General features: G+C 36.0%; 1 protein-coding gene across 6 annotated transcripts in view; it reads right to left on the bottom strand.

The window, feature by feature from the left end:
* The window catches only part of SUPT3H (SPT3 homolog, SAGA and STAGA complex component), a 534939-nt gene that overhangs the window by 198603 nt on the left and 321287 nt on the right, over window positions 1–15049 (bottom strand). The gene's annotated exons all lie outside the window — the stretch shown is intronic.

Here is a 15049-nt window from a genome sequence, read left to right as displayed (position 1 = left end):
TAGCACAGAGAGAAAGGATCCCATTTAAACTTAGGAAGGCATGGAAGAAATAAACAAGTTGGCCGAACATAATTTCCCATTTATTCCTTTTGAAAAGTTATGAAATAAGTATGAAATATAAAATATGAAAAGTTAGGAAAAAGTTAGGAAAAAATCTATTTAACTACATTGGATAAAGAAACAGGAAGAAAAAGATGCATTTAAGTTGCAACAGCCATAAAAGAATAAATTATTATGCTTCCTCTTGGAAGAAAAGTGTTTTAATATGTGGATGGGCATTGTCTACACATTTCAAATCTACTTTGCTAAGGTGTAAAAGGTTTCAAATAAAAATCAGCAATAAAATGGCAAATGTCAAAATTGAAGGAATAGAAAACCTATTTGTTAGGACTAATTTATGGGTGTTTCTGTAATACTAAACTTAGTTTTTGCTCTGAAGTCTGCTTCTATCAGTTTATTAAACATCATATATACACATACAATTTTGATAGGCACAGTTAAGAAAATTTTATTAGACAAGTAGGATTTATCTTTGCCATGCTTGAATAAAATTTCCAAGATGTTCCACATTGAGCATAATGGTTATAGAAATAAGAATAAAAGTTTTCAGCTCTTTTAACCTGCGGTAGGATTCCGGAGTTGGTCAAACTCTAGCAGGGCACTAAGAGGGTAACACTGCCTTCGTATGCTCTGCAGTAAAGATTAACAAACTTTTTGTATAATGGGCCAAATAGTAAATATTTTTAGCATTGCAGGCCATACACTTTCTGTCACCTCTATTCAACTCTACCATCGTAGCGTGAAAAGAGCCATACACAATATAACAATGGATGAGTGTGGCTGTGTTCCAGTAAGATTCTATTTACAAAAATAGGCAAAGGGCCAGATTTGGCCCACGGGCCATCATTTGCTAGCCTCTGGTCTCAAGTATTGTGGAGAAAATATGAAAACTATATTGTGTCAGAAGAAAACGTTATGGTATAAAGTGAAGCAAAACAAAACAAAAAAACAGCACTTAAAACAACATAAACTGAAGAGTTGAAATGTTCAGCCATTATGTACCTCTAGCTAAAGGATAGTTGGAAAAACATAGGATTGGTTATATTAGCTGTTCACAAGTTTTGCTCTGACCTTTTAAACTACATTGTGAAAATAACATTTTGAACTTTTGACATTTATCTGTAAGGTATATCCTTGCAAAGTCCTATTTTCTCCCTAGACTTTTACCCTTACAACCAGACTACAGTCTCCTCAAAAAAACCAAAACTAAACAAAACTTTTTCAAATAGAAATTCTTACTTTTAACAATACACTAAATTTATATTTCTGTGTTCTCATTTACTCTCAAATAGTGAACTAGGTTATACTGATTACTGATAATTTTGTTGAATGATAGAGAAGAACCATAACTTTAAGATATATAATTAAATCTTGACAGTGATAAGGAAATCTGGACTACAAACCCACCACAAGCCCCAAACTTGTTACACTTAATTATTCCCTCTCTCTTAAGAGATCTTTCCCTTTTATATATGTGTGTTCAAACAACTGGGCCTCAAATTCTTGTTATGCAATTAATTTCTTCCCTTTCAAGAGTGAGTTAGTATTGATTTTAGCGAAGATGACAGAGAATTGGTCACTATTTTTTGTCTTATTCTATAGAAGCAAGACTAAAGCAAGTTTTGGCTTTTAATTTGTCTTCATTTATGTATTCAACAAATGTTTACTGAGTACCTACTACGTATTATGCACGATGCTACGAGTTAGGGTACTGTATTGAAAAAAAAAAAAACCCAACATACAGAAAGCCACGGTCTCTGCCTTCAGTAATCTTCCATTATGACAGTAGAGAAATACATCAATAAATGAAAGTTTTACAAGTCATAATAAGTGATATAAAAAAAATCCCAGGTTGCTGAAATAACCTATAATAAAGAAGGCATCTACATTAGGCAGGATGTCAAGGAATGCCTTTCAAACCAGTGACATTTTAGTTGAGATTTAAGACCATAAGGAATATAGGACTCTAGTCATTCAAAGTGCACTCACTGGTGGGGAGAAAGCAGTAGAGAGTTGCACACCAGGTAGAAGGAAGAACACGTGCAAAGACTCTAGGACAGCAAAGAACTTGGCTTGAATGAGAAACTGAGAGATGACAATAGTGAGTTAAAGAAATAAAAATGAACAAATGAGGACAGAGACAAGGGCAGCAATCAGTTCATTCAGTGCAGTGTTGGCCACTATAAGAAGTCTGAATTTACTCTAAGTGCAGGGGAAGCCACTGAAGAGCTTTAAGCTGGTGGACCACGATTTATCTAGATTAGGACTCTGTGAGTGTAAAAGAGTGCATTATCAGTAATCGCACCTGGATAACTGGCTTAACCCAGAATGCCCTGGAGACCTATACAGAAGAGTGGCAAGGTCTGATTGCATTCTGAGAACCTTCTGCTGTTGTGAGGAGAATGGACTGAATTAGGGCAAAACTAGATGCAGGAAGACCAGTGAGTTTACTACTGCGGTTCTCTAAAAGAGAAATGGGTAGTGCTTGATGGCATTGGTAATGGGAAGCACTGGATGAAATGGAGATATACTTTGGAGGTAGACTCAGCAGAACTCCTTGACACTCACCTATAAGTTTATTCAAGGATAAGATTGGTATATTGGCAAGTAAAGTGCTATTAATGAAGTAATGTATGGGATATATTGACTTACTATACAAAACTTAAGATACTAAGCCGTACACCTGGAACTTATGTAACCCTGTGTCAACTATACTAAAAAAAAAAAAAAAGAAGAAGAAGAAGAAAAAAGAAAAGATTATGACTCCACAAAATACTACAGGACCATAAACAGGTGCCTGGGTGGCTCAGTTGGTTGAATGTTCAACTCTTTGTTTTGGCGCAGGTCATGCCCAGCATGGAGCCTGGTTAAGATTCTCTCTTTCTCTCCTTCTGATCTTCCTCTTCTCTTTCTTTCTCTCTCTCTCTCTCTCTCAAGAAAAAAAATTAAGTTAAAAAAAAAGTTTAAAAAACCCATAAAAAATACATGCATACCATCTTCAACAATTTTAAGTAATCCCTTCTGTACTCATCAAAAGTAATGAACATTTATGAAAAGTGCTAGTAAATGTTGATTTTAAAAACTATTTTAAAGAAAAGTGATATTCTTATGTAAAGTTAAATTCAGGTTTCTGGGATATTTATAGTTCCTTAGTTTACACAGACCTATATAATCAATAACAGATAAGGCTTTAACAGATTTTCAATATTTCATTGTTTTACAAGTCTCGAAGTTCAACTCACATGCATTTCTTTAAAATCCTTCAAAATTAATGAATAGTTAATGTAAAACTTGCCAAGTGAGAAATCTTTAGGAAATGGAAATTCCTAAGCAGAACACAACATACAGAGGAAACACGCTCATTCTTACCTATCACCTTATAAAAAATCGTTTCCTCCTCCCTAGTCATAAGTCCTCAAACAAGGTAAAATTGTCTTGTGCCAACAGAACATTATAAATATGTTTGCACATTCTCAGGATGCAGCGATTTTGTCCTTCTGGGCCCCACTTTCCTCATGTAAAATGGGAGATAGTAAGAATTTCTTAGGATTATTAAGATGAATATGGCTTCTTCTACAAGGATACACAGATACCACTGTATGCAAGCCTGTGTCTTAAGGTAAGATATGCTGAAGAAGAAACATGTAGCACATCTTCCAGAAGTGTCGACTGAATTAGACAGTAATTAAAATAGTGTATTTATGTTGAAGTAGACACAGATATATTATGACATAGAGTATAAAATTTGAATTAAATTTCATTTTTAAAAAAAATTTCTTAAAAGTCATATTCAAAAATCTATTTAGTCTAACTTCTCCTTAGAGGGATGAATGTACACAACTACCCAGAACATGGTAGGGCTACTTACAGTACTCCTGGAACATGGAAGCCACTCCATATATGGCATTTGTAGGGAAAACTAGCTTTAGTGCTTATGAAATGACTGGTATATAATTATTTTTATGAAAGAATTATCTCTTTCTCAACATTTTGTTCAAAAAAAAAAAGGACCCAGTAAAATGGTCCTCCTTTTCCAAATATTTAATAAAACAGTGTGGCATTCAGCCCATGTAAAAGGACTCTTTTTGGTCTCCCTGGTGATTTGGACTATCCTGTAAAACACACACTCTTCTGAGAGCCTTACAGCTAAAAACAAACAAAATCAAGGCAGATTACAAAGAGAATGTAAAAAATTTTACTCAATTAATTCTTACTGAATTTCCTTTTATTATCCATAAATGAGAGAGGCAATAATGCACACACACAGAGATAAGGACTTAGATGTTGTCAGTTCTTTACCCCAGTCCTTTGCCTCAGGCTATACTCCCACACGGAACAATAATCAGACGTACATGTAAGGTAAAAATCCCTTTCTGACAACTCAACATTTGCTCTGTTCTCTGTGCAGAACACTATATTAAGTGCTGTTTAGAGTTGCAAGTAAAACAAGAAAAAAAGAGTAGAAAAATGGAGAGCAGAAAGTCCCACCCTGCATTTAAAGAGCCTATCCCAGTGTGGGAGACCAAATGCCTATCTCAAAGGCTGAAAACAAACATAAACTCATAAATAAATATGACCCAGTTAAAGCTGTGCATAACTACTACTGGATAAAATCACATCGCTTCAGCTTTCACTAATTGCAAATTTGTAATTGTTAGGCTATAGCAGACATGAGAATTCAGCTTTGACTCATGAAAACTGACAAAATGCATTGAAGCTGCAAACAATTCAGTCTTCCAAATAGTAGGGCTTTTAAGAAACTATTCACTCCCTTTCTAAAAAATGAGAAACTCAGAAATATGCAACTTAGAAACAATTTCTTCATTTTAGGTCTGTGAGTCAAGAAAGGTATGTTTCCCTCTACTTATATTTGCAACCAAGTGAGCTAAATTATTTTATTCAAGTAGAGCTATTACAGTTCCCTCTTAATTCACCTAGCCATCTAACATGATAATACTAACAGCAGTGGTAGTGGCAGTGGTAATATCCATTTATTAATTGCTTAAGGCTCCGTCCAAATCAAACCTCTATCTTCATCTCCCACCCATCCCCTACCGCTGCCAGCCAAAAGCTCTCCACACTAGTCCTATTGTAATGTGTTTGAATCTGTTATTCTAGTAGGCTGCAATAATCTTTCGAATTCTGTCTAACTCTTACTCAATTTTTAAAAAAGACTTTATTTATTCATTTTGAAAAAGTGAGTGAGCACAGGGAGGGGCAGAGGGACAGGGAGAGAGAGAGGATCTCAGGCAGACTCTCTACTGAGGGAGGAGGCTTGATCTCATGATCCGGAGATCATTTCCTGAGCCGAAATTAAGAGCCTGACCTTTAACCAACTGAGCCACCCAAGCACCCCTTGTTTCTAACTCCTACTCGATTTTTAAAACTCAGTTTGACCACATATCCTCTAGGAAACTGTGCCCAATACCCTGTTCCCAAAATACCCAGAGTACTACTGAGTAAGTGCTGGCATATACCTGGTATATCTGGTGTACCTGGCACCAGAAGGGAAGATTTCCTTTTCTATCTCTACCACATATCTGGAGAATTCACTTCAAGTCTGAAATCACATCTTTCCTTATTATGGATCCAGAGCACCCAGCATTACAGACACTGAAAATACATTCCATTAAGTGAATGAATGTGTTGGGCACTATTCTAGGAATTTATATTTCTACACAGGAATTATTCAGGTCTGAGAACTACTTCAATAATACTAGCTTCAGATTTGGGAAAGAACTTGATGAAGCTCTCAGAATTACCAAGTGATGGAGTCAGGAATGATTCCAGGCCTGCTGGGTTGCAGCCCAGGTAACTCTATGCTGTCAACTCAAAATATTGTCTTAAGTTCCCAGGTCTTTGGTTCCTGGTTGTGATTTCTTCTCATATTGAAACTTGAGCTATCACCTTCTGGCCAAATGAAGAGTCATTTTAAAGCATGCAAACTGGGATTTCAGTGAAAAAATTCAGTGTTTCAAATCACGACTGAAGGACTTCTCAAAGCCTTCACAGTCATGTGAACAGGTATCTCTAAGGTAGTGGTTCTCAGTTTCATACAGTGGATTATTTGATGAGAGGAAAAAAGAATGAGGGACCACCAACTCCGCCTTACCCAGTTGCCACTGAAAAGAAACCTCACCATTACTCGTGGGAAGAATGGCATCTGAGAAAATACTTTAGCAATGTCATTAAGTAAATTATTAATCCATGCCATAAAACAGACTACAGACACTGTCATATTATAAACTTTAGAAGGAACCAGCTGGCAGACCACCCAGAGACTCCTAGGAGCCCATCAGTGGTCTGTGGGGACCACACTTTGAGAACCACTGTTAAAAGAAATGATACGGCTTCCTTCTCAGTAATTCAGGAACTCATGGTTTTTGTTTTTTTCTAGGGGAACACACTGCCCTTGTAAGCCAAAAAAAAAAAAAAAAATCAAAGCAGTAAGACCTCTAAATTCTTCTAAAACACTGTCATAACCCCAAACTACCTTGTTTATGGGATGTAGTCATGTAGGCAGTGAACTTCTATATTTGTGTCAGTACATATATATAAAAGACTAAATACATATAAACACAACTCTTATTTAGCTTTTTTAATTTCTTCTTCTTTTTAAACTGTGGAATCACTAGTCACTCTGGAAAAATAGAACTTGCTGTTTTTCTTCTTTAGGATTTTACATTAAGTGAATGAATGTTATCAGACATACCTAATACCAGTATCTAAACCAAACCAGACCACTATGTCATTTCAAGCATGATCAGTCTATGTAGCTGGAGTCTGGGTCTATAATGCTCTCATCACTCAGAGTAGTTTGTAGCTGCCTTCTCAATCAGTTTACGAGCCACAAAAGAGAGCAGTCTTGATACTTTGCAGTGAAAACACATTTATTGGTCACTGTCTTTGTGCCAGGAAATATTTGAAGAGCTGAGGATACAACAGTCGAAGAGAAAGGAAAGGAAAACTCTAAAATCATCTTTATCACCTTAGAATTTATATTCTACTAAGGAGAAGGACATAAATAAGGAAAGGACAGAAGTATGATAGGTAATCAGAAGAGCTGTCAGTGGGAGGGAGGAAAAACATCGGTACTTTATTAACAGAGTATTCAGAGAGTGTGATTTGTAGGAAGTAGGGGAGCAAGACAGGCAGGTATCTAGGGAAAAAAATGTTCTAGGCAAAGGAAGTGGCAAACTCAAAGGCCCAGAGCCAAGGCACAGCAAAGATGGCCATGAAGCAGAAACACAGATGAGGAAATGTGGTGGGAGACTAGATCTTGCAGGGCCTGGCAGGGGACTGAAAATTCTGGCTTTTACACTGAGTGAGATGAGACGACAGTGAGGGATTTTGAGCAGAATAGTGACATCATCTGACTTACATCTAAAATGATCACTCTGCTCTGTTGTGATTAAACTCATCACATCAGGACACATCAGCAGCAGAGAACCTAAATACAAGCGCTACTGTGCATTGAAGATACAAGTCTGGAGATCAGTTAAGAGGTCTGGGTTAGAGCTATAAATTTGGTACTTATCGGCGTGTATCTGCTACTTGAAGCCAGCTCCTAGAAAAGATCCCTGGAAGGAGTGGAGACAAAGCCAAAGAGTGCCAGGGACTGATGTCTGATTAATTCCATATTGAGAACAACAGCCAGCAAAGGAAGCTCAGGAAAGTGAGGCAAAGGACAGTAAGAGAGTTTAGTGCCCCAGAAGCCAAATGAAAACATTTCATGGAGGAGGGAATGTGTGACTGTCAAATACTGCTGAGCAGTCAAGTAAGGTGAAGACTGAAAATCACCACCAGCCTCAGCAACACGGAGGTCTCTTGTACCTAAGAGCAGTTTCAGAGAAATGGGGAGGGTGAGATCTGACTGAGACAGTTTAATGAAAACTGGACTCAAGCAAAAATTTAATTAGGTAGCACAAATACATAAGATTAAAATACCAACAGCTTTTCTCTACACACAATAAATGAAAAAGATACTAGAAGAAAATACTTCAGGAATAAACATCACAAAAATGTGCAAAGCTTGTATGAGGAAAACTTGTAAATAAAAAAAACTGCTGAAAACCATTATAGACTTGAACATATGAAAAAACACATCCCTTATTTGTAAACAGGATGACTCAATAGCATATAGATGCCAGTTTACATAATTTGTCAAGTCAAGGAGATCCCTCTAAAAACACCAGTATGTTTTTCTCTAGAGCCAGAAAGTTTATTCTAAAACTCATGTTATTTTTTTTTAAATGGCATTTTTAAACCACTGGGGATAAAGTGGAAATTATTACCTCCATTTAATAAATGGAGTTGGGACAAACAGACAGTCATCTAGAAAAAAATAAAATTGAATCTATATTTCCTCTCATACACAAGAATAAACTCAAATTTTTACCTGGATTGTTTTTTGGAGGGGTATTGAATTGTATAAGTTCTTTATAGATTTTGGATACTAACCCTTTATCATATATGTTATTTGCAAGTATCTTCTCCCATTCTGTAGGTTGCTTTCAGTTTTATTGACTGTCTCCTATGCTGTGCAGAAGGTTTTATTTTGATAATGTCCTAATAATTCATTTTTGCTTTTGTTTCCTTTGCCTCAGGAGATATATTTAGTAAGAAGTTGCTATGGCTGATGTCAAAGAGGTTACTGCCTGTGTTCTCCTCAAGGATTTTGATGGCTTTCTCACACTTAGGTCTTTAATCAATTTTAAATCTATTTTTGTGAATGGTGTAAGTGGTCCAGTTTCATTCTTCTGCATGTGGCTGTGCAGTTTTCCCAACACCATTTCTGGAAGAGACTTGTGGTGATGAGCACGGGTCATGTATGGTAGTGTTGAATCACTGTAATATACACCTGAAACTAATATTATACTGTGTGTTAACTAACTAGAATTTAAAAGAAAACGGAAAAAAAGAGATACAAGTGCTTGGAAACCTATGGGTACAAACGTATGGGAATAGCTATATGCTTTTCTCATTGAAAGCAGACTGTGAATAAACCTTCTTTCAATTAAAAAAAGAATAAATTCCAAATGGATCAGAGATACAAATGTAAAAATATAAAACCATACAATACTTTAAGAAAATATGAGTGTTTTTCATACCTGAGTACAGAAAGATATTTCCAAACTGTGATTTTAAAATACAGCTACAATTAAGGAAAAGATGGTTGTATTTGACTCTACAGAAATAAGAATCTTCTGCATACAAAATTCACTATTAGCAAATCCAAAAGAAATGAAAAACAGGGAAAAATATTTGGCAAACATGCAATACAAAAAAGGGGTTAATATCCCTAATTTATGAAGAACTATCAAAAATCAAGGGGAAAAAGGTTACTGAAAAAATACACAAAATATACTGATAGCTCATGAAAAGAGATATAGAACATTATTTCAACCTTACTCAAGATCAGAGAAAAACAAAATAAAACTGCACAGAGATATCACTTCTTACCTATAAAATTAACAAAAATTCAGAAGCTTGAATTTAAAAACCCCAAAATCAAGGGGCAAAAAAGTATATCAAATATACTATCTTTGTGAAGAAATCTGTTATTATATCTGTGCATATAGATACATATGTATGTTTGTAAATATGTGTATATGTATATGTATACATACATACATACACCTAAAAGAAATGGATTTTCCTGAGAAAATTCTTTAATATATTGCTGACTTCTGAATAATTTTAATGTTTTATATATTCAAGAAATCACACTGAATCAAGGAGTATGTATGCGGTTGGTTGGGGCAGAAATGAACCAAACCACATTATTAATCGATAACAAAACACTCAGAAGGAAAAAGTACCCAAATACATTTTTAAAGAATTAATTTTACTAAGATATAATTTACACATAATAAAAATATCCATTTTTAAGTATAAAATCTGGTGAGTGTTGACATGTATACATTCCTGCACTAACCCCCACAATCAAGATCTGTAGGACATTTCTTTCTTTCTCTTTTTTTGAGAGAGCGAGCGAGCGAGCAAGCGCACATTGGAGTGGGGTGGGGCGGGTAAGGGCAGATGGACAGAGAGAATTTTAAGCAGGCTCTATGCCCAGTGCAGAGCCCAGCGTGGGGCTGTATCTCAGGACACTGAGGTCATGACCTGAGCCAAAATCACAAGTCTGATGCTAAACCAGTTAAGCCACCCAGATGCCTCAAGATCTGTAGGACATTTCAATAACCCCCAAGCCCCTAGTCTACCAACAATAGGTCTTCTGTTACTAGGGATTAGATTTCTCTGTTTTAGAGCTACATATGAATGGAATCGTACACCATATATTCTAGTTTGAAGTCTCATTCATCTGTGTTGTTTGTGGTATCCTTAGTTCATTTTTAAAATTCTTGAGTAGTATTTTATGACTACTCCACAATTTGTTTATCCATTGAACTTTTGACAGATATCTGAGTTGTTTCCAGTTTGGAGCTATGATGAATAAAGCTGTTTAAAGCCATCATGTAAAAGTAATTGCATACACATTTTCTTTTCTCTTGATTCCTCATTTCTTTTAGATAAATACACGGAACTGCAGAGACCTACAGTAAGAATATGCTTATAAGAAAATGCAAAACTCATTTTCAAAGTGTTTGTACTATTTTACATTCCCGTCAGCTCCTCATCCTCACCAACAATAAATATTTTCAACCTTTTCATTTTTATCCATTGTAATGGAAATATAGAAATATCACATTATGGTTTTAATTTGCATTTCCCCACTGACTAATGATGTTGAGCATCTTTGCATGTGTTTATTGGTCATTCGCAAATGTTCTTTAATGAAGTGTTTTTATAAAATTTTTTGTCCACCTTTCATTGGATTGTTTGTCACATTATTATGGATTGATCAGTACCTTATATATTCTAAATACAAATCCTTTGTCTGATACATATATTGTTTCTATTTACGCTGAGGTTACAAAGGTTTTCTCCGATTGTTTTTTAAGAATTTTTACACCTTTAGCTTTCATGGTAATGTTTACATAAAGCATGAAAGAGGGGTTGAAGTTCATTATTGTTCTATGTGGATATCCAGTTGTTTCAGCGCTGTCAAAAATACTACCCTTTCTACCTTAAATTACTCACTCTGTCAACTGAAATGCAACTGAATATTTTTGTGGCTCTATACCTGCATTTCTTACTCTTGTTCTGTTGCTCTGTAGGTCTATCCTTGTGCCAATACCACTGCTTTGACTACTGTAACCTTGAGACAAAGTAAATCATCTCATTTGTTCCTTCTCAGAAGTGTTTTGGCTATTCTACATCCTGTGCATTTCCATATCAATTTTATAATCAGCTTACCAATGTCTCTAAAATAGCCTACTGGGTTTTTAAATGGGGTTGCAATAAATCTATACGTCAAGGAAACCCAACAAGACTGATTTTTCCAATCTACAAATTTTCTCTCTTAATAGATTTTAGTCTTTTAACGAAACAACGTTTTGTAGTTTGGGGTGTACGGTTCTTACATACAATCTGTTCAATTTATCCCTGGGTACTTTATGTTTTTGAGGCTATTTCAAAGGGTGGTTTTAAAATTCTAATTTCATAATTAGTATAAAAAATACAATTGATTTTTGTGGACTGATATTTTGTCCTTGACCTTGCTAAATTTGGTTAATTCTAGAAACCTGAGTTTTACATTTTTTTTTCATTTGCTATGCTTTTTGATTTGTATCTCATTTTATGGCATGGTTAGGGCATCCACTATTACAACATGATCAAGATACATGATACAAAGAGCATCCTTGCCTTGGCCTCATCTTCAGGAAAAAGCATTTGGTCTTGAACTTTACTAAGCAGGTTTGTTTCGGTAGAGATCCTGCTATAGCAATCCTGCCATGCATATTTTATGTATTAGAGGATCGACCAAGTAAGTACATATATTGAGGCTGTTGATAAGCCAGTTCTTTTTATGAAGGAAAGGTGACTAAGAAGCAAGAATTTGATTATTAGAAAAAGAAAACAAGGAAGTAGGAACTAGAGATGACCCCTAGCAACAACTTTTTTGAGGAATTTTGCTGTTAAGAAAAGCAGCTAGAGAAAGAAGGTCCAAAAGCAAAGGGGGTGTGGATTTCAGACAGAAATCTCTTCTTCTCTCTTTATACTCCCCCGTGGCAACACTTATTTAAGTCATCCGACTGGATTCAATGTGCTTTTGCGTTTATTTCATGATCTGAATTTGCTTGAGTGCCTGTTATGTACAGAGTAGCAGTTAAAAACATGCATTTTGAAGCCAGTGCATGCCTGGTTCTTTATATTCCCAAGAGGATCTCTAGTGCACTGGGTACTACACTAGAGACTGGGAATGCAAAGATAACTAAAATGAAGTCCTTCCCAGTAGGAAGGTTGTATTTTAATGGGGAACTCAGACCAGGAAAGGAGGGTTTGGAGAAAGAGTATGAAAGAGGAGAAAAGCATTCCAGGAAGAAGAAAGTCTAAGCAGGGCAGAAGGCAAGAAAAAGATCTATGTGTGTATTTGGATGAGTGAGCAAGGTAGGGGCAGACAGAGTGGCGGGAGAGAAGGGAAAGAAGAGAGAGAGGGAGAAATTAAGAAGTCAAGGATGACTTTATGGGGTTTTAGTTTTATTAACTGAGTAGAAGGCAGTATCCGTACATGAGAAATATAACATTTGCAGGAAAACAATAATTGGAGGGATAAGTAGAGGAGTTTAGTTTCTTATACACATACAAGGTGCCTGCCCCTAAGTGTCAAGACTAAGTGGACAGGCTCAGACCCACCATAATACAGATGGTATTTAAAAAAAAAAAAAAAAAAAAAAAAAAGCAAGCATGGTATGCAAAATGGCAGCCCAGCCTCTGAATAATGTTCTATATGAACTGTACTGAGTTACTGAAATTTTAAATTATTTAAACATCAGATCGCACATAAAGATCCATACTTCCCGACTTCTCTTGAAACAACAAAACAAACAAACAAAAAAACCCCGAAAAGCAAAAAGATAATACTAGATCCAGCTGGCGACAGACCACTGCTGCTGAATAGCAATATTTGACATATCTTTACGATTCAGTGTTTTATACTCCCCCGTGGCAACACTTATTTAAGTCATCCGACTGGATTCAATGTGCTTTTGTGTTTACTTCATGATCTGAATTTGCTTGAGTGCCTGTTATGTACAGAGTAGTAGTTAAAAACATGCATTTTGAAGCCAGTGCATGCCTGGTTCTTTAAATCTCAATTCTGTCACTCCCCAAACTATGTGACATGGATCAAAGCATTTAGTATATCCTTTCTTCAGTTTCTTCTTCTATAAAATGGGACAGTATTTATCTGAGGATTATGCTGAGGATTAATGAATTAACAGATGTAAAATGCCTAAGACACTAGCACAAAGTAAGCACTCAAAATGCTTTCTGTTCCACTAGAATGTAAACTCCATGAAGGTGAGAATTTTTATTCATTTTGCTTTCAGTGAAATATCTCAAGCCCTGGAACAGTGTTTGGCATACAGTAGTTCTCAATAAATATTTGGTGAATGGATAGGTGAATAAATAAATGAATAGCAATTACTCTCGCTATTGATATCAAAATAACCAATCTTCCTTATATTACACTTGGACACCCAGAGATATGTACATAGCTCAGAATCTCAGAAATTTAGGTGTGCATTATTTAGTATTTCAGAGATCATATATTTCATTCTTTGAGAGAAAATGCATTATATATACAGACTACAGGGTAGTTTCTGATGTAGTTTGTTATCCCTTCATACATTTCTTGAGAAAGTGCTGGGAAATACATCTGAGCAAACTTCTGCAATCAGCATGCAACAATCAATTCTACTAGCTATCTCTCTCTCTCTCTCTTTTTAAAATTTTATTTGTCAGAGACAGAAAGAGAGTGAGAAAGTGAGTGTGTGCGTGCACACAAGCAGCGGGGAGCAGCAGAAAGAGAGAGAAACAAGCTCCCCACTGTGCAAGGGCTCTGGGATCATGACCTGAGCTGAAGATAGATGCATAACCAATGGGGCTACCAGGTGTCCCTAGTTATTCTTCTATAGATTATAATGATATTCTTGATGAGAGCTTCACTTAAAAAAAAAAATCCATGAAGAATAATCTGCCATTCTCTGACACCTATCTCTGACTGCAATTTTTCATAAGAATTTGTATTGCAAACTAACTTCCTTGCTATTTATTTTACTAAAGATGTTTTCTTCATTAAGCCTTTATAATACAAAGTGAAACTAGGGGGCTAGTAATACTCTTTTTCAAGGTCATGTTAAGGGACATCAGTATTTCCTAATATCAGAAATAACCCATAGGATCTGAGGAATGATGGGAGAATCATGACACACACTGTCCCTAAAACAAAAACAAAAAAGAAAGAAAGAAAGAAAAAGCAGAAGAAAAACTGGCCATATCGTTGCAAACAAACAGTTCTGAACTCTGGAAAATAGCCAAACATATATAACAAGCTGAAAAGCATTTCTCCAAGAAAGATGACTGAACTGTGGTAAGCACATTGGGGTGTGTGGTACACTAATGTGAGGGTCAACACCTTTCCTTCTCCACACTCCCACCACTTCCAAGGCAGGTGAAGCAGTCTCTTAAGCATCACATGACTAGGAGCTCTGTGAAAAAGCTTGGCTCCTAGGGTAGAGTAAAAACAGTAGTAATCGGAGGCAAGTAATCAGGAATACCACCATCAGAGCTGTCTAATGCAGCAAATGTGGCAAGCAAAATTCAACCAAAAATTTAAAATGGAGTCCTGAAGAACAAGAACAAGACAGCCATAAGGGGTTTTGAAAATCATGTACACATTCCTGGGGATTTGGAAGGTTTATCCAGGCACACTTAGTAAGCCCAGGAAGGATTCCAGTTATCTCCTTATCCACTGCACACAATGAAGCCCTCTGTGTCTGGAGCTACTTGTAAACCATCCACCCTTCAAATGTGTGTATTACTACACACACATCTCTCAGCAAAGATGGAAGTCATACTGACT

Source organism: Lontra canadensis, unplaced genomic scaffold (assembly GCF_010015895.1).
Source record: "Lontra canadensis isolate GAN:19392208 unplaced genomic scaffold, GSC_riverotter_1.0 scaffold23, whole genome shotgun sequence".
NCBI classification, from domain to species: domain Eukaryota; kingdom Metazoa; phylum Chordata; class Mammalia; order Carnivora; family Mustelidae; genus Lontra; species Lontra canadensis.
This window is presented reverse-complemented; position numbering and strand designations above follow the sequence as displayed.